Below are 21,904 nucleotides of genomic sequence, written 5' to 3'. Positions count from 1 at the left end.
TGGAAAGAAACGGATGACGAAGGTTCACTAGGTGGACAACAATTCCACACTTAAGAAGGTGGTAAACGATTGTCCACGTAGCGAGGAGTTGAGTTGCCATGATACCACGACGAAACATCCTGGAGGAGGGTGATTCGTAGATTATTTCCTTAAGTGGCAAAAAGAATTACCTTTGATTCAGAGATCATTGAAAACCTTTATACCAGCCTAAGGCAATTCTCAAGCGATCGTTTGGAGGGGGTCGGTAGAATGGCATACTCAGACTTGGATGATGTGGATTACCTTGTTGAAGACAACGTAATGGATGATTTTGCTTATCACCGGAAATGGAAGAGACCCATGGTAGAATGGCACATTGGCGGTGCAAACTGGGAACAAAAAGCAAATGCTGGGAATGATTCTGGTAACTGGGGAAGAACCCAACACTAGAAAGTTAATTCACTGGTTGAAAAGGTCATAGCATTGCCGAGGAAACTGAGAGCAAACCCAGTTAGTGCCGATGATAACACGTAGCTCTTGTGCGTGCTCTCAAGAACTTGAGCATTTCCATATTCATCAAGGTTTTACCAACATCCATGTCAAGGGTCCTGGCAACACAACTTGCTACCACGATGAATGATGATGGATGATGCAGATGCAAAGGAAGATAGCACTTCTCAGATTACATCTTAGCGAGGCCAAGGAAATAAAATCTGGATGATCGACCGAGAGACATTTAGCACTCCGCTTCTAATGTTCTCCTTGATGTGCTAGCGTAACCCATTCATAGATATGGTTTGATATCTAGAACATCAAGTAAAAGGTCGGACTTCGGGATCTCAAAATCCATAGGGGCAACTAGGGAGTAAATCCTACGAAATCCCTATGGGGAGGTGGCCAACTTCATCAATCAAGATTTTATAATAACAGGTCTTCCGGCTGGGTGTGTTGGCCACGACATCCACTTTACCGGTTTCCAAGGGATCGATATTATAGTTCTTGGAAAATGTTCCAAACCATCATATCTGCCTGAGATTCAGATCTGGTTGGTGTCAGGATATTCCAGACTCATCGAGTCTAGGAAGAAAAATGAAAGTTTGCAACACAAATCGACGAGATGACGTTGCGAGATTCTCGGGGAATGAACTACGATAGCAAGCTCCAAAACATGAGCTGGTTCTGCTACAAACATGTGAACACGCTGTCCCAGACAAACATGACCACGTGGTAGTCTTATAATAAGACACTACCGAGTTCTGGAGGGGGAACCATCAACGAGGGTATCGAAGTCCTTACATAAGTCCGGATTAGCTCTTATGAAGGAACTCCTTCTCCTTGAACAAATCAACCAGTGGCTTGGTGTGCTAGGGATACATATAGATTGAAGGTTGCAAGTCTTCAAACCACAGCATTCTTCGCACGTGTGCATGACTGATTTGGAATGATTCCAAAGAAAGCAACATTGACTTTCTCGAATCCACGGCGGCAACTTTCACCAAATGCACGTGTATAAGAGGAAGTCACTCCTTTCATCAAACAAATACTTCATGAGCTAGCATGAAGAAAATGCTTTCAAAAGTTTCCAACACTAGCTTAATGTTCAACAACATCATGGAGGAGATAAGGATGTTGCCAATGGGCTCAACAACAATTCATCTAGGTTTCCTTTTAAAAGGAATTCCATAGTTAAGTGAACACGGTGATAGCATTGGTCAGACCCAAAAATATAACGGTGTATGCTCGAGGATAAACCACGAGTAAGACAACATTACGAACATCGTTGGTTCTGACTTGATTGGATGATAGCCCATACTCCAATCAAAGGATTGATAAGACAATAGGTCCAGCAACGGATCACAGGGACCAACCGATGAAGATATCATCTTTCTTCAACACACACTACACAAGAATATCCCTTTGGAACGAACTAAGTCAGACAAGCTTTCATCTTCCAACTCTCCAAGTTGTGGTCTAGCTTAACCAACTAGCTCAGGGATATCTAACACCGATTCTTGGAGAGAAGGTGGTTCATAAGAAACCAACTTGATCACGAGCTCAACATAACGGTCAGGTGACGACCTGGTGATACTTCCGAGGAAACATTCAGAAAATCACGAACCACCGGTATGTTACTAAGCTCGAGAACAATCTCGCTTTTGAGGGCAAGACGATATGATCAAATGAGTGAGGACTTGACAAGATCCTAACTCATCAATCGAAGGGTGCACCGAAATAAGGACTAGGTAGCACGATCAGTCTTAGAAGGATGATTCAAAAACCAACACGCTAAGAATGAAATTATTATCCTTTAACTACCAAGCAACGAGGTTGCTGGGAGTATTGATTTCACACATCACAATTCATTTGTCGGTATTCCGGTTGCATCAACACGAGGGCCGAGGAATGACTAATGATGGTGAGAAGTATCACTACGTCAAAATTCATGAGAGTTGGTGCAGTTCTCATGACAATTCTGACATAAAGGGGGTAATACTCCAAGGTAGAACAGAACCAAAAGCTGGATTGGCATTTGATCTGCGGAATACAACTACTTTGACCCAATCCTAGATATGGATGAGGTACTGGAGTTTGTTTCTCCAAGTCATTCAGGACAGAATGGCTTGACGGACCACAAAGGTAATAGGCATCGGTAAACGAATGCATGCATACCCTTGACTATCAATTGATAGACGAGGGTCAGAATGCAACTAAAGAGAACAACTCAAAGGAACATATAATTTTCTGAGTTGTGGATGCATAGATTAGTATGTCGAACCAAGTTCAACATATTTCTTCCGGATAACCCATGCAGAAAGGTAGAACTGGTAGAGTCACGATTTATGAATGGAGAACTCCTCAAGGATAATCCTGTTGTGATATTTCAGTTCAACGAGGAACTTCTGCCATAAGTAGTTCATGGTATTTGGAAGAAGAAGATACCACGGACTTCAAGGACTATCGCAAAGGTTACTAATATCCTAAAGGCACTAGCAATTACTATCAACATGAAGTAGGTAGAGTGAATCTCAGGTTCAAAACCCAAGGAGTAGAATACCTACTACTAAGTAGCATCACGGGATGCTTTCGAGAATGATGGCCAGAATCATCACACTGGGAACACAAATCATGGCTAAATTACTAGATGATCCCCTAAGACACCTAGGGTCATAATAATATCTCCAACATATATGTCAAGGTAACAGAGTACCTCAACTCACTGATTAGTGTGGTTAATCTGGCCCATGGGAACATTGAAACGGGAAGAAAGGATTTGCAAATGCATCAGACTACTTAGAAACCTGGGATGACTCGGACAGCATAACGGCTGTAAATGCTCAGAAAAGATTTGAGACATTCACAAAAATGGTGGCATAACCACTCAGAAGCACAATATCAAGGTTTCGAGATCAACAATTAACATACGGAAGATAGTAGGAACTGAACTGGGGCTTGAATCAACAATCTTATAAGTCTACGGATTAGTAACACGTGATCCTGATAGAAAGAAGAGATAGCCTAGTTCTTAATCCCCGTAGAAGAGAAGATGATGACTCAGATCAGAAGGCCATGAGGTATAAGGAGTAAAAAGAGCCTTACGTTCCATCCCACAATCAATTCCCTTATATAACTAAAGAATTTCTAGACTCAACTTCGACCAGTTTGGCTTGGTACTCCTACAGGCAGTCAAGCTCTGATACCAACGCTGTCAGGACCCCGACTCAATGTCACATCGATCTAGCATGTAACACCTCATATCACTTTGCGGCCTCACGCACGGTATTCCCACGGGTGTCGCCTTACCTTTGCCCGGGACCGTTTGCGCCTTTTGGCACACGTATATGACAGTGTCGCTAGCATCCATATGATAAGGAGCCCGGGCTGACATGGCTAGTCGTAAACCCAAAGTGGCACAAACTTACAGGGACAGGCATCCATGACCCAGCATCGAACGTGTCGGTCATCAGCGAATGAATCCAGGCTGTAGCACTTGGCTAGCAGGACTCCGGTGAACCGGGCTGTAGCGGGCTAACAGGACTCCGGTATTCATCGCGTGACATTTCCCCGAAGGGACAGACACAGGAACGAAGAAGGACACATGCCGGCCAGCCTAAGTGTTCCGGAGCAGTAGCAAGCTACCATGGCTCGGTGGAAACACTAGGAGACATTTCCCGGTAAGAGAGGCTACTAAAGATAAACAACTAGATAGTCAGATCCCACACATACCAAGCATTTCAATAACATACACACAATATGCTCGATATATGCAAATACAACATGGCATCACAACATGACTCTATGTCTCGAGTAATTTATTCAATAGGCTCCGAGGAGCGAGATATTACAAACATGGGTCTCATGACCCAACATTCAGAGCATACAAATCAAAGCACAAGTGGAAGCTATCATGTCTGAGTACAGACATCTACAAATGAAAAAGGCTGAGAAGCCTGACTATCTACCAAATCCTGTCGAGGGCACAAGATCGTAGCTGAGGTAACAAGCTAAACGTCGAAGTCCACGCGAAACTACTAGTGAGACCAAAGTCTCTCTACAAAAACATAAAATAGGCAAACGTGAGTACAAATGTACCCAGCAAGACTTACATCAGAACTAACTACATATGCATCATTATCAACCAAGGGGATGATGGGGTTTAACTGCAGCAAGCCAGCTTTGACTCGGTGGCTATCCTAAACTACGACTGCAAGCGACTCTTTTGAGGTGGCGCACACGAGTCCACATATTCACCATATCAATACACCACTATGGATCCGCTCCCGTCTCCCTACGAGAACGCCATCCATAGCACTCACGCTTATCTTGCGCATTTTAAAGTATCCACTTTCACTTGTCTATGAACTGATATAAGCAACCCAGAAGTCCTTTACCGCGGACACGGCTATTCGAATAGATGATGTTAACCCTGCAGGGGTGTACTTCTTCACACACGCTCTCACCACTTACCGCTGTTTACACGACATGTACTCGGCAACCTTCAAGCGGAAGCCCAACGTGGGTGTCAGCCACGGCCTGCCTAAACACTCGAGTCTCTAGTCCAGGTTTATCGCCTATTCGGGTTCCATCCATGAGGAGATCCGGCCGGAGTTTCGCTCACAGCCCCAAACGATGTGAACAGGGTTCCCGAGACACCAAACGGGCGCCCGGTACACCGTGCCACGTGCCTACCGCATCATAGCCCACCCCTCCGGTCAGCGCTGCCCACGGCCTCCAGCATACTACAAACACCAGAAACTACTTGCAACTCCTGGACAGAGGACAAGGGTGATCAAGAAGCCGAGAGGGTCCATTGGTTTCGGGCCCAATGCGTGGTAGTAGCTGAATCATGGATCACAAACACAGAACTCAGTTCCTGAGGACGGCTGCAATGAGACAACCCACCATGTACTCCTACATGGCCTCTCACCGCTACCTTTACCAAATCGTGTTCACACACTTAGCTCATACACAGTAGGACATGTTCACACGCCTCTGATTCATCCCCGATGAATCAGACCTGACTCAACTCTAAGCAGTAGCAGGCATGACAAACAAACATGAATGAGTAGGCACAACAGGGCTCAAACAACTCCTACTCATGCTAGTGGGTTTCATCTATTTACTGTGGCAATGACAGGTCATGCAGAGGATAAAGGGGTTCAACTACCGCAGCATGTAACAGTTGAATCGGTGTTGTCCTAATGCATTAAAAGAGAGCAGGAGCGAGAGAGTAGGATTGTATCGGAATGAACAAGGGGGTTTTGCTTGCCTGGCACTTCTGAAGATAATATAGCTCTTCATCGGTGTCATCGATCACATCGTCGGTATCACGTCTATCGAAAGGGGACAATCACCGGCAACACAGAAGGGAACACAATCAATGCAATGCACAATATGATGCATGATCATGACATGGCAAAATGAATGTGTTTTGGGCTAATGCAACTAGCAACAGATTAAATGAAGTTGGTTTGAATACAAGATTCAAATTCAAACTCCATATGTGATTATTTAAATGCCATTTAATTGATTTGTGCTAAACAGCACCTATAAGTTGTTCTAACATGCATGAAAATGGTACAAATGGAGTCCTTGAATTTTTCTGATAATTTTTCATATATAATTTATTTAATTTGGAGTTACGGTTGATTTTCTATGAATTATTGAAGTTTTAGCTATTTTCTGGAATTTCCTGATTATTTTTAAATCCAGAAAATACTTATTGCGTCAGCATGACATCACCTTGACGTCATCAGGTCAACTGGGCAGATTCAGGTCAAACCTGACTAGTGGGGTCCACTGGTCAGTGACTGGGCTGATTAGTGTCGCTGACATGTGGGCCCAGTCAACAGCCACGTTAGCTTAGTCAAAGCTGACGCGTGGGCCCACTGACATTAGTTAAAACTAAACAGAAACTAATCTACGATTAATTAGATGGCGGGGCCCAGCTGTCAGTGTCACAGGGGTTAATTAGCAGGGTCATTAGCCCCTAACGACGACGCCACGTCAGCACGTTGGAGACCAGCCGACGGCGACCACAGAACACGGCGGGGGCACGCCGGACTTGCGCTAGAGGCGTCAGTTTGGCGCGTTGAGGGCACCAGGGGATGGCCCTTGCTCTCGCGCATCCAGAGGACCAAGTGGGAGGTCGTGGGGTCGCCGGAACTCATGCCGGCGACGAGCTTTGGCGGCGATGGTGTTCGGTGGTGCTCGGGCGCGTCGCTACGGAGCATCAGTGAGCAAATGGAGAGGCTGGGCAGCACCTGCTAGACATGGGGAGCACTACGAGCAGCACAGTGAGGCCAGGGGAGCACGGGGGCTATGCGTGCAGCAGCAATGGCGGACGGTGGCTTCGGTGCTCGTGGGGAACGGCGCTACGGCACGGAGGAGAGCATGCTGAGTTAGGGGAAAAGGTCAGTGGCTCACGGCGATGACGAGGGGACGCTCGGCGAGGTCGGGGACGGTCCGGAGCCGACGAATTTGACGAAGATGGCCGGCGGTCCCGAGGTTGAAGAAGACATCGAGGGCTGTGTTGCGGCACGTCCGGGGCCTTGTGGCTCGGTGGAGAGGAAAGAGGGGGTCGAGGCGGAGCCTCTGGGCTAGTCGGGGGAGCGAGGGAGGCCCAGTGGCCGTGGTTATGGCGAGTGGCGGCGACGGGCTCCGCTCGGTGAGGAGAACAGAGGAGGGGGGAAGTGTTCCGGGGAGAGGATGGGGACGCGGGAGAGTGAGGAAGAGAGGCAGGGAGGTGCGTGGCGCTCCGTGGCGTGGATTAGGGCGAAGGGCGGCCTCCAGCGCGAAGCAGGAGGTGGCGCGCGCGGCGGCGTCGCGGTGTCTGTCCTCCTGGCAGGGAGGAAGACGACAAGGGGGGGTGGAGATGGGCTGGCTGGCCAGGTGGGCCTGGTGGGCTGCAGAGGTAAGTCCAGGTAACTTCCTTCTCTCTCTCTTATTTCTATTTCAGTTCTGTTTTCTTTTATTTAATCTGTTTTGCCACTGTTTTGAAATAAAACAAATTCAAAGACAGTGACAAAATTCCCCTGAACATTTTATTTAGCACAATGGAATTATACCAAAGCACATAAAATGTTTCAGGTTATTTGGAAATATATTCTATACAAGTTATGAATATAGTTCCAAATGCAAATAAAGTAATGATTTAAATTCAGTGCTCAAAATATTCCTCAAAAATGTTCATTATTTTTGGTTTGATGCAAAACCCTTGCCAAAATATAACCAACATTATTTAAGGCCATTTTGAAAACATTGAATGCATTTTCCAGGGTTCTTTGCCCCTCTTTTAATTAAGTTTTTGAGGCTTCCAAAATTCCTCAGTTCAAGTTTCAGAAATTTAGATATGATGCCTGGATGAAGATGCAACTATTTACAAACAATATTCTAGGGCTGTGACAGCCCGTGTTGGGCGCGGCCAGGACCGGATTTGTTGCCAGTATGGCTTTTATTTCTTCGAGTCCGGCCGTGGCGGCATCCGTCCACTCGAAGTGGTCGGTGCGCCGCAGGAGGCGATAGAGGGGTAATGCCTTTTCTCCTAAGCGGGAGATAAAGCGGCTTAGAGCCGCCAAGCATCATGTCAGTTTTTGTATCTGTTTGAGGTCCTTTGGGGTATCCAATTGTGACAGAGCTCGGATCTTGGCTGGGTTTGCTTCAATTCCTCTACCGGATACGATGAAGCCCAAGAGCTTTCCGGCTGGTACGCTGAAAACGCATTTTTCCGGGTTGAGCTTAATGTCATATGTTCGGAGATTGTCGAACATGAGCCTCAAGTCGTCTACTAGAGTATCGACGTGTTTTGTTTTGACGACCACGTCATCTACGTATGCTTCAACTGTTTTGCCGACCTGGTTGGCCAGACATGTCTGAATCATGCGCTGATATGTTGCGAAGGGCATCATGTTGAAGCAGAATGGGCCGTATGGGGTGATGAATGCCGTTGCAGCTTGGTCTGACTCTGCCATCTTGATTTGATGGTAGCCAGAGTATGCATCGAGGAAACACAATGAGTCGTGTCCTACGGTGGTGTCGATGATTTGATCAATTCGGGGGAGTGGGAAAGGGTCCTTTGGACAGGCCTTGTTTAGGTGTTTGAAATCGACACATAGGCGCCAAGATTTGTCCTTCTTTGGTACCATCACTAGGTTTGCGAGCCAGTCCGGATGTTTTATGTCTCTGATAAATCCGGCTTCCAGCAGTTTTGCTATCTCCTCTCCCATGGCTTGTCTCTTGGGTTCGGAAAAACGCCGTAGAGTCTGCTTGATGGGTTTAAACACTTTTAGGATGTTCAGGCTGTGCTCAGCCAGCCTGCGTGGGATTCTTGGCATATCTGAGGGGTGCCAGGCGAAAATGTCCCAATTTTCTCACAGGAAATCTCTGAGTGCGACGTCCACATCGGGTTTTAGTTGTGCCCCGATGGAGGCCATTTTTGTAGGGTCCGTTGGATGGACTTGGAATTTGACTATTTCGTCTGCTGGTTTGAAAGAGGTGGACTTGGATCTCTTGTCTAGTATCACATCGTCCCTGTCCACCGTGGAGCGCAACGCAGTTAGTTCCTCGGCCGCTAGGGCCTCGGATAGTGCCTCCAGTGCCAGTGCGCCTGTCTTGTTTTCAGCGCGGAGTGCTATGTCTGGATCACTTGTGAGAGTGATGATTCCGTTGGGTCCGGCATTTTGAGCTTCATGTAACCGTAATGGGGTATGGCATGGAAAATTGTAAATGCTTCTCGCCCTAGCAGAGCGTGGTATCTGCTGCTGAACTGGGCCACTTGAAACGTGACCTCCTCGGATCTGTAATTATCCGGCGTGCCGAACACCACATCCAGTGTGATTTTTCCTGAACAGCACGCTTCCCGGCTTGGAATTATTCCCCTAAAAGTTGTGTCACTTCGCTCAGTGTGGCTCCAGTCAATTTCCATTTTTTGCAGGGTTTCCTCGTGGATGAGGTTGAGTCCGCCGCCGCCGTCCATGAGTAACTTTGTAAGTCGGAAGCCATCCACTATCGGACTGAGGACCAATGCGGCTGGTGCTCGGGCTGTCCGGAATTTAGGTTCGTCACTGGCATTAAAGGTGATAGCCGTGTCACTCCATGGGTTTATTGTTGCTACTTGGTAGACTTCAGCAATGTTGCGGAGCGTTCGTTTCCTTGCATTGTTTGATGTGAAGGTCTCGAAGACTGTCGACACCGTACTGGGGGGGGTATTCTTCGGGTGCTGGAGTTAAAAGCTCCTCGCCACTTCGGGCCACCTGCCGTAGTATCCAACATGCTCTAAGGTTGTGCGTTGGTGTGGCTTCCCCTGAATTATGAATTTTACAGGGTCCATTGAGCCATCCTTCCAATACGGTCCCGTACCCTGTAGAGGGATTTTGTTTTTTGATGTTTGGCTTAGATGCCTGGTGATAATGCGCCCTTTTGTTTCGGGCTCGTGTTATATTCGGGGTCGGATTGTCCCAAAATTTATCTTCGGTTTTCCGAACGCTTTCAGTCGCACAGTACTTTCGTACTATGGATGTCAAGTCGGCGAATCGTGTAATTTCACGATGACTTATGGCGTTGAGGATGCCGATGTCCGTGGAGTTGTGATAGAAGAGTGAAATTGCTTCTTTCTCACGGCAGTCCTTTATCCTGTTCATAACCAGGAGGAATCTGGCCCAATAGTGGTGTACTGTTTCTCCGGGCTCTTGCCGTGTTAGGGATAAATCCCGTATAGTTGGGTGGGCGGGTGGAATTAAATCCGGAACCCTGCCCGATGTAAGATTCAGGGGCCAAGCGGTTTCCGAATTCGGAAGCTTGCTTTTTTGGATATTGTTCAATGAATCGGCCTGCTGCCTGACTTTAGGTTCAGGGTTTGGGCGACATCCTCCCCTCCGCGGGTGTCCGGCTTGGAGGGATCGGGAATCCGGACACATCTGGTCCTTAGGGCGGGCGAAGACTCGCCGCATTGTTCTTCCACCACTTCGACGTGATGGGTGATCTGGGGAGAGTCAATCTCTGTCTGATCGGGTTTAAGCCCAATCTGGTCGTAATCAGTAGCGACTCCCAGGGCCGCGATGCGATCCAAGAGCTTGTTCAGGGAGAGGAGCTCTATCGGATCTAACTGCTCGGCAAGCTCCAAGCTGATGTGAAGATTGCTTTTGATGGCCCGAGAGGTCATCGTCGGCGCGACGGCCGGACAGGCGGTCATCAAAAACCTGCCTAGTCGGAGAATTTGGCCGACAGCCAAAGCTCCTTTAGCAACGACGCCATCTTTAAAGACGGGATGCGGCATCCTTCCTAATGGTGACGACACAGCGGAACTGTCAATGAAAGCACCAATGTCGGTGTCAAAACCGGCAGATCTCGGGTAGGGGGTCCCGAACTGTGCGTCTAGGCGGATGGTAATAGGAGACAAGGGACACGATGTTTTTACCCAGGTTCGGTCCCTCTCGATGGAGGTAAAACCCTACTCCTGCTTGATTAGTATTGATGATATGGGTAGTACAAGAGTGGATCTACCACGAGATCGGAGTGGCTAAACCCTAGAAGCTAGCCTATGGTATGATTGTTGTTCGTCCTACGGACTAAAACTCTCCGGTTTATATAGACACCGGAGAGGGTTAGGGTTACACAGAGTCGGTTACAATGGGAGGAGATCTTCATATCGTATCGCCAAGATTGCCTTCCACGCCAAGGAAAGTCCCATCCGGACACGGGACGGAGTCTTCAATCTTGTATCTTCATACTCTGGGAGTCCGGCCAAAGGTCTTAGTCCGGCCATCCGGACACCCCCTAATCCAGGACTCCCTCAGTCTTTTTTACCCTTTCCTTCCTCTTCTTTCCTTCTGCAGCTGGCTCTTTGGGATCAGGTTTCTCAGGTACTTGTGTTGATCCTCTGACCTTCAGCATAGGTGTCCTCTTGGTAGGAACCTTCCTATTAAGTCCAGGCTTTGAGGTCTTTGCTGAGCAATACCCCTTTTTGAGCACTACCTTCTTGGAAGTAGCCTCATCTTTAGCTGCCACATAGTCCTCCTCCTTAGAGTCTGAGGTTATCTTCCTTGTGGCTCTTGTGGCTGCTTTAGGCAAATTTTTAGAAGTGCTTCTGCTGCCATCATCTGAAGAACTTGAGGGACTAGTGCCCTCACTCATGTGAATCTGCTCTTCTTCCTTGTTCTGACTATCACTTTGGTCTGACATGCTGAAATTACTGACTGCCGACCCTGTGAATAGTTATAGATGAGATAGAGTGGATGAGCATCACAAAATGCAGAGATTTTTGCAAAAGAATGATTCAAAAACTTAGTTTTAGTTTCCCACAGAAAGCATTTCGGATCAACCGATTTTCAAACTCGGTGATACCGAAGCAGTTTTGGAACCTAAACTAGTGAACTCAGTCAGACCGAGTCACAGTTTGGTGGCACCGAGACTGCTAGGGTTTCACAAAGTTTTAAAATCGGTCACACCGATTAGTAATTCTCGGTCAGACCGAGAGTTACTAGTGCAATGGCGTTAGCCGAATTGGTGGGACCGAGTTTTTCAACTCGGTGGGTCTGAGATGGTTTCGGCGGAAACCTAATCCTAAATTTTCAAATCGCATATATTCTAAGGATTGTTTTGACTGGATAGAGGTGTTTCAATCATGGCAAGAATCATAATGAACACAATGTGCTGAGAATCAGACGAGGATAGCATTGTGATCGAGTTCATACCCTAGTTTGGCGATGAACTCGCTACGGCGGCAACGGCGGAGAAGAAATCCATTGATGGCAGCGGAGACCAATGACAGGAGGCGGCTCGCAACGAAGTCGACGATTCGGAGACCTAGTAGGCAGAGCGAGCTATGCGCGGGCAAAGAGGTTTGGAGAAAGTTCTCCAAATTTTGCCTGTGTGATTATATAGCCTGACACTGTCGGTGTGACCGAGTGGAATGACTCAGTGGCACCGAGATGCATAACTGTTGCCAGTTACAGCAACTCGGTGTGACCGAACAGTTCAAATCGGTTGCACCAGGATTGAAAACCTAGATCGACTTAGTTCTCTCGGTAGGACCGAAAAGGAGGAATCGGTCAGACCGAGAATCACAAAGAAGTTTTGGAAGTTTAAGTCTATGATGAATCGGGGACTCTGAGTGCTCCTTACACAGAGTGGTTCGAATCTGACTTGATCAAATTTTGTGATGTAGCACGAATAGAGTTTGAGACGAGAAAAGCATAGATAGCTAGAGAAGGTTCTTAGGCATTCTTGTTCATCCACTTGGCCAAAGAAAAAGAAGCCAATCAATCAAAGCAACAAGTGGATGTCCTCGAATGAGTAAAGTATGCAACCAACATGCTCACACAATAAAGTGGCAAATGAAATATGTGGCAAAGCATGCACAACCAATTCTAGCATCTATCAAACAATTGGCGATGACTAGGTCATCTATATGTGAGTATATTGACTTAGGAGTCAAATGAGAACATTTGATCGTAGGTCATACTCATCGTTTAAGCTCAAGTGGGGTTACCACTTTTACATAATGCATTGATATGTTCACATCATTAGAGTTGCTTTGACTCAATTCTTAGAGTTAAGATCCCCCTAGATGTGAGATCCCCCCTTAGAGGGATGAACTAACCTTGGGTTTTGTAGATGATGACTTCATGTAGGTGTTAAAGATGTGGATGCTCAATGTTGATGTAGATCATTTGGAGCAATCCTTTGGAGTGAGTTGCACTTTCAATACCTACATGGGTTAGTCCCACAAGGAACAAACAAGAATATCCATAGACATAGAGTGATGCATACACAAGATGATGTCCATGAAAACATTAGGTTACCTTGTCCCTTGCCTTACCAACATGAGGGTTTGTGACTCCTTGAACTAGTGCAAGATATGAAAGTTGATTGCACTTGTCCTTGCCATAATGATATGAGTGAAGAATGTTGGCGGAGTCACCCTACAGAACTCTCTAGTTCTTCTTCTTCGGGATCCACATCATCTTGATGGGAATCCTTGGAGTTGTAGTTGTACTTGATGAAGTAGAACTTGACGTAGTCTTGGGAACCCACTTGACCAAGGCCTTAGGTGCTTCTTCAAATGCATCAATCTCCTCTTGAAGCTTGTCCTTGCCTTTGTTCTTGTGGTCTTGTGGTGGAAGATCATCTTGTGCTTGTGTTCCCTTGAAGGAAGTAGGATCAGACTTCTCTTATTGAGGGACAAACTTCGTCTTGGGGTATTGATCTTCTTCCCACTCAACTCCATTGGCATTGAACTTTTGTTCAAAACCAACACCTTGATTCTTCCGTGCCTTCCTTGCTTGCATACAATTTCCTCGAATTGCTTACTCCCGGCAAGGCTCTTGTATACACCTTTCTCTATGATTCACTTCAATAAGCTATTTTCTTGCTCAAGTGTAACTTGGCTAAGAGAATCATTAGTGGAATCAAGAGAACTACTAGAAGCAACAATATTGGATTTAGCATTATTATTATTACTACTAGAGGAAGAATCCTTCTTGTTCTTGTTACTAGACTTGACTTGAGGCATGTAAGTAGACAAGAGTAAACGCTTGGCAATGTAATAAGAACTTTTCTTACGAAGATCATCATAGATTGCCTTTAAGAACTCATGCTCTTGCTCAAGATTGAGCTTTTCAAAGCGTAACTTCTCATGAGCCCTTAAAAGTTCTCGATGATCTTTGAAGATAGTTTCATGAGCTAAATTAAGATGTTTAGTTCTTTAGTTAGAATCTCAATCTTCTCCTTATCATCGTCATTCGTTTTATCTTGATTAGCATGATTAATTGACGTTTCATCATAGTATTCACTACTAGAGTTGTCAATAAGTAGATCATCATCACCTAGCAAGTCATCTTCATCACTATTGAAATCAACATACTCGGGATGTGTTACCTTTGGGCCTTTGGCCATGAAGCATCTTCCAATTCCTTCATTTGGTGAATCAAATATGTCATAGGAGTTGGTTGACACAAGTGCTAGACCGGCAACACCTTCATCTTGAGTATATTCGGAGTCGGAGTGATAGCTTCTCTCGGAGTGATTGTCGGAGTCGGAGTCGGATACCCATTCACCAACATGAGCTTGATGTCTTCGTTTTGTGTAGCTCTTTGATGGCTTGTCCTTCCTTTCCTAATACTTGCTTCTCCATGAGGGTCTTCGTTCGTATGATCATCTCTACTCCTTCTCTCCCTTGGTGGTGATTCTTCTCTTCTACTTCTTCTTTTTGGAGAATCTTCTCTTCTTTTGTAGGATGTCGTACACTCATTGGAGTAGTGTCCGGGTCTCCCATAATTGTAGGAATTGCGCTCTCGACTAGAAGATCTTTTGTCATTGTAGGACCTTGACTTGGAGCTTCTTTCTTTGCTTCTACTCTTGTAGAATTTGTTGAAGTTCTTCACCATTAAGCTCAATTCTTCATTGAAGGTTTGTTTCTCACTTGATGATGTAGGGGCTTCACATGAGGCTTTGTAAGCACCACTTGACTTGTTGTGAAGTTCCTCCTTATCCTTGAGTGACATCTCATGAGCAACAATTCTTCCAATGACTTCCATTGGCTTGAGATCTTTGTAATTTGGCATCATTTGGATCAATGTGCACAAGGTATCATACTTTCCATCCAATGCTCTTAGGATCTTCTTGATGATGAATCTGTCGGTCATCTCTTCACTTCCTAAGCCGGCAATCTCATTTGTGATAAGAGCAAGCCTAGAGTACATTTCAGCGTCACCTTCACCATCCTTCATTTTGAACTTGTCAAGCTGACTTTGGAGCACATCCAGCTTGGATTCCTTGACGGAGTAGGTACCTTCATGCATATCAATCAAAGTATCCCAAATTTCCTTTGCATTCTCAAGACGGCTGATTTTGTTGAATTCCTCGGGGCACAAGCCATTGAAGAGGATATCACAAGCTTGAGCGTTGTATTGCAGCATCTTCAATTCATCCGTGTTAGCTTCACGGTTTGGCTCTCTCCCATCAAATAATTCACCTTGCAAGCCAATACAAACAATAGCCCAAACGGCGGGGTTATGTCCGAGAATATGCATTTTCATCTTATGCTTCCAACTAGCAAAATTTGTACCATCAAAGTAAGGACCTCTATGGTGATAATTTCCCTCGCTGGACGCCATACTATCCTAGGTTGTGAAACCAAGGTTATGACCACCAAAAGCTATGGAAATCAAAGCAAATGCAGACCAAAGCTCTGATACCACTTGTAGGACCTTGAAGTATGTCTAGACGGGGGGTGATTAGACTACTTGACCAATTAAAAACTTAACATTTTCCCAATTTTAGACTTTGGCAGATTTTAGCTATCTTTAGACAAGTCAAGCAATCTTCACACAATTTAAGCAAGCATGCATAGAGTATATGAGCAGCGGAAAATAAAGCATGCAACTTGCAAGAATGTAAAGGGAAGGGTTTAGGAGGATTCAAACGCAATTGGAGACACGGATGTTTTTGTCGTGGTTCCGATAGGTGGTGCTATCGTACATCCACGTTGATGGAGACTTCAACCCGTGAAGGGTAACAGTTGCGCGAGTCCACGGAGGGCTCCACCTACGAAGGGTCCATGAAGAAGCAACCTTGTCTATCCCACCATGGCCGTCGCCCACGAAGGACTTGCCTCACTAGCGGTAGATCCTCACGAAGTAGGCGATCTCCTTGCCCTTACAAACTCCTTGGTTCAACTCCACAATCTTGTTGGAGGCTCCCAAGTGGCACCTAGCCAATCTAGGAGACACCACTCACCAAGAAGTAACAAATGGTGCGTTGATGATGAGCTCCTTGCTGTTGTGCTTCAACTGATAGTCTCCCCAACACTCAACTCTCTCTCATAGGATTTGGATCTGGTGGAAAGAAGATTTGAGTTGAAAGCAACTTGGGGAAGGCTAGAGATCAAGATTCATATGGTAGGTGTAATATCTTGGCCTCAACACATGAGTAGGTGGTTCTCTCTCAGAAATGGTAAGTTGTAAGTGTAGGTTTGTTCTGATGGCTCTCTTCACAAATGAAGAGGAGGTGGAGGGGTATATATAGCCTCCACACAAAATCTAACCGTTACACACAACTTGCGAAACTCGGTTGGACCGAATTGATAAACTCGGTCAGACCGATTCAGCAAATCTAGTGACCGTTAGGATTTCCGGTGGGACCAACATGCAACTCGGTGGGACCGATATGGTTAGGGTTAGGGCATAACGTAATCTCGGTGAGACCGATTACACAAACTCGGTAAGACCGATTTTGGTAATTAGCTAACCAGAGAGTTGGTCAGGTAAACTCGGTGGGACCGATTCGCTCTTTTCGGTGAGGCCGGAATGTTATGAAAGGGAAACAGAGAGTTTACATTGCAATCGTGGTGGGACCGATCGCTCACTTCGATTAGACCGAAACGTTATGAAGGGAAACAGAGAGATTACAATCCATCTCGGTGAGACCGAGATCCCTATCGATGAGACTGATTTGCCCAGGGTTTGTGGCAGTGGCTATGACATTTGGACTCGGTGGCGCCGGATAGAAAGAATCGGTAGGACCGATTTTGACTTTGGGTTTAGGTCATATGTGGATGTGAGAAAGTAGTTGAGGGTTTTTGGAGCATATCACTAAGCACTTGAAGCAAGAGGCTCATTAAGCAACACCTAATCCCTCCTTGATAGTATTGGCTTTTCCTGTAGACTCAATGTGATCTTGGATCACTAAAATGTAAAATGTAGAGTCTTGAACTTTTGAGCTTGATCCAATCCTTTGTCCTTAATATTTTGAGGGATCCACTTTCATCATCCATGCCATGCCATTCATTGAGCTTTCCTGAAATAATAGTCTTGGAATAGCATTAGCTCAATGAGCTATATGTTGTTATGAATTACCAAAACCACCTAGGGATAGTTGCACTTTCAATCTCCCCCTTTTTGGTAATTGATGACAACATATAGATCAAAGCTTCGACAAATGATAATAAGATTGAAAAACATCGTCGCTTTGAGAAGTATGTGATAAGCAAGAGCTCCCCCTAAATTTGTGCATAGATTAAGACTTGCTTTGGACTGGAAATGCACAAGCAATTAGGCTCATGGGTTACTCTTCCATGTCACATAAATCTTGGTGGAGCGCTCAAAATGATAAAGATTGAATACATGCACTCATCACCAAGCAAAGTGAATGATCATATAAGGATAAGTAAGATAATATCATCAAACAAGCATAAGTGTAGCTTATGATCAAACACATGATCATCAATGTCTCATAGAGAATAGCATAGAGTATCTCAAACAAGCAAATAAAGTTCAACCACAAGAGCAAGAGAGAACAAAAGCAACAGTCTCTCTCGAAGCCTATGATCTATACATTTTTCTCCCCCTTTGGCAACAATATACCAAAAAGTTCATAGAAAATGCATAGTACTAGATCGACTCTCAGGCTTGGTCTTCAGGTGGCGGTGTAGATAGAACGCTAAGGACGAAAGCATCAGTTGATGTAGATGGAGCTAGAGGTGTGGGTGCTGAAGCTGGTTGCACTGGAGCTGTAGGAGCTGTAGCTGGTGCAGATGAAGTGGCTCTGGTGTCTGTCACTGGTACTGCAGCTGATCTCTGAGCTCTAGGAACTCTGGCAAATGCATCTGTGCTTGTCCTGCACTTCCTCTCTTGCATGTCATCCTGTAGCTGCTCCACATCTAACTGAATCTCAATTACTTTGACATCTAAATCATAGAATTTTTGTTCCATGATCCTTTCCAGGCTCTCCTGGTTTTGAGTTAGGGTGGCCAACCCCTTCTCAATCCTCAGAGTTGATGCTATCAAGTAACCAAGCTGCTCCTGCTTGTTCTTCAAAAAGTATTCAGGTGCCTCCTCTTGAGTTAGCATCTTGGCAGCCTTCTCTTTTTCTTTGCTTTCTCCTTCTTCTCTTGAGCTTGTACTAATGATGGTTCATTCTCATTCATCAAAACTTGATTGTCCTCAAATTCTGGATAGATGGCAAAATGTTCTTTATCCAACAGATATTTTCCTATGCTCATCTTTGAGTTAATCAACTCCTGAATTTGTGGGGCATATCCACAACTTCTCTTTTGGTCTGCTGCTGTCCTCTTGATAGTCTCAACCAAGAGGCTCATGACCTTGAATTTCTGTGGCACATCAAATATGTGTAGCAAGTTTATAGCATGCCCTCTAATCATGTTGTGGTCACCTGACTTGGGCAAAAGAGTGTGCCTTAGAATCCAGTTGATCGTTGGCAGCCCTGATAGAAGAAAACGGACTGACCCAAACTTGAAATTCTCAAGAGCTTTGTCTGGGATCTCCTTGTACATATGTGACATAGGATTGTGATCCATCTTTTTCTTGGCATAGACATCCAAGTCATCTTCACTCTCCTTTGGGGCATTGATCAGATTGGCCCATTCCTCAATAGTTGATTGGTACCTTGTACCTTCACACATCCAAACTATCCTTCCATCTGGAAAGAAATGTGCTGTGGAGTAGAATTGCATAATGAGCTCATCATTCCAGTTTGTGAGCTTCTATCCAACAAAATCTGCAACTCCACAAGCAATGAAACTGTCTTGCACTCTAGGATAGTGTTCTTCATTCTCCTTCATGTAGGTACAGTCGACCCATCTCATATCACACACTATAGGCTTCTTGTCCAACAAGATTGTCTCATAGAAATCCTGTTGTTCCTTTGTGTGGAACCTGTAATCAACAACATTCCTTCTTTTGATTGCATATGGATCAGACAATCTCCATAGACTCAACCCTGAATCTCTCCTGATGTTCATGTTCTCAGCCACAGGATGAGCATCATTATGGTCTGGAATCTTAGGTTTGAGCTTCCTCAGGAGTTGTCCTTCATCATCTTCTTCAGTAGCAACTTCAGGCACTGGGGCCTTGTTCTTCTCAGCAGCTGGTATACTCCTGGTATTCCTCTTTGGTGCACTCTCTGGCTTGGAGGCAGCTTTGGGTGCTTCCTTGGGCTTTGATGTTGCAGCCCCTGACTTTATAGCATCACCCATTAGCTTTTGTGCCTTGGGTGCTGGTGCAGCAACCTCTTCTTCCTCTTCCTATTCCATCATGGAAGGTTGACCAACAACTCTGGCCATGGTCTTTTTGACCCTTTCCTTCCTCTTGTTTCCTTCTGCAGCTGGCTCTTTAGGATCAGGTTTTGTAGGTACTTGTGTTGATCCTCTGACCTTCAGCATAGGTGTCCTCTTGGCAGGAACCTTCCTATTAAGTCCAGGATTTGAGGTCTTTGCTGAGCCATACTCCTTTTTGAGCACTACCTTCTTGGAAGTAGCCTCATCTTCAGCTGCCACATAGTCCTCATCCTCAGAGTCTGAGGTTCTCTTCCTTCTGGCTCTTGTGGCTGCTTTAGGTAAATTGCTAGGAGTGCTTCTGCTGCCATCATCTGAAGAACTTGAGGGACTAGTGCCCTCACTCATGTGAATCTGCTCTTCTTCCTTGTTCTGACTTCACTTTGGTCTGACATGTTGAAATTATTGACTGTTGACCCTGTGAATAGTTATAGATGAGATAGAGTGGATGAGCATCACAAAATGCAGAGATTTTTGCAAAAGGATGATTCAAAAACTTAGTTTTAGTTTCCCATAGAAAGCATTTCGGATCAACCGATTTTCAAACTCGGTGATACCGAAGCAGTTTTGGAACCTAAACTAGTGAACTCGGTCAGACCGAGTCACAGTTCGGTGGTACCGAGACTGCTAGGGTTTCACAAAGTTTTAAAATCGGTCACACCAATTAGTAATTCTCGGTCAGACCGAGAGTTACTAGTGCAATGGCATTAGCCGAATTGGTGGGACCGAGTTTTTCAACTCGGTGGGTCCGAGATGGTTTCGGCGGAAACTTAACCCTAAATTTTCAAATCGCATCTATTCTAAGGATTGTTTTGACTGGATAGAGGTGTTTCAATCGTGGCAAGAATCATAATGAACACAATGTGCTGAGAATCAGACGAGGATAGCACTGTGATCGAGTTCATACCCTAGTTCAACGATGAACTCGCTACGACGGCAACGGCAGAGAAGAAATCCATTGACGACGGCGGAGACCAGCAACAGGAGGCGGCTGGCGACGATTTCGACAATCCGGAGACCTAGTAGGCAGAGCGAGCTAAGCGCGGGCGAAGAGGTTTGGAGAAAGTTTGCCAAATTTTGCCCGTGTGATTATATAGCCCGACACTGTCGGTGTGACCGAGTGGAACGACTCGGTGGCACCGAGATGCATAACTTTTGACAGTTACAGCAACTCGGTGTGTCACGACCGGTTTTCCAATAAAAATATTTATTGAAAAGCCAGTCTTTTAAGTCCAGTATGAGAGAAATCCTCCACACTGGCAGACAAATTCTTGATACAATAAGCTAGTAGCATAAAATATATTACAGGGTCGAACTACGGTTGCTCAACCGAATTATTACAAGCACGCCAATAATCATGCATAATGGCGGACAGAACACAGTGGTGTGGAGACATACTACTGACTCAAGGATAGGCTGGTGGTGGAAAAACACAGCGGGGAGAGAAATACAAGACTCTACGTCCGTCATCTCATCGAGCGTCGAGGAGAGGCTCGATGAATCTATTTGGTAGCGGAAGAGGATATAAAACAGTGACCAAATCCAGGGTCGCACAAGACTGACTGGGACTCCTCTAAGTGTCGGGCTCGCTATCGAACTCTTCATCCATGAGATCGCCTTCGTCAGCATCTGGCCAAATCAACAAGCCAGTGAGTACTTTGAAAGTACTCGCAAGACAGTTCGGATGTAAGATATAACAAATGCATGCATGGATGCAACATGATTAATTCCTTAATGCACAATAAATAAAACTGGCATAACGGGTAAGTAAAAAGGAAAAACGGCGGTAGTCCGCCTGAAATTCCACAGAACATAAATAAGGACCGATCGGGTGTCTGAAGCAACGCCTCGAAAGGTGAACAAATAAAAATAAGGAAAATGATACCACAGTCGGGCATCTTAGCGACACCACATAAAGGGCTTTAAAAAGAAATGCCACAGTCGGACGTCTGAGCGACATCACATAAAGGGCTTTTATTCACAAGTAAATAATACTCATAATAAACATTCAATTCATGAAAACAAACGGGTTAGTCCATCCACAGGAGTGATCATTTAACCGGACTTAGCACTCATGCGATTCACCGGAGTCTCTGTCATCAAAGCTGACAATTGATTAGGATAAGAAGGAACGAAACTTGACATGGAAGAGATGATTTGGAGGAATATATGACTCTGCAGAGTTTGTACAAAATTTTTCCCACAGTCAACGGATTTCCGTAGTCACGAAGGACTAGTTCCGTTTACGGTATTTCAGAAGAAAACACAGCTAACCGGTACACACCCATCCTACCTCTCGATGCTAGGAATCACCCTAGTCATCGTCCAAGAAAAACTTTTGAGACGGGGAGATCACAA

This window comes from Triticum aestivum, chromosome 6B (genome assembly GCF_018294505.1).
Source record: "Triticum aestivum cultivar Chinese Spring chromosome 6B, IWGSC CS RefSeq v2.1, whole genome shotgun sequence".
In the NCBI taxonomy this organism is placed as follows: domain Eukaryota; kingdom Viridiplantae; phylum Streptophyta; class Magnoliopsida; order Poales; family Poaceae; genus Triticum; species Triticum aestivum.
The sequence above is the reverse complement of the archived record's forward strand: the minus strand, read 5'-3'. Positions refer to the sequence as shown.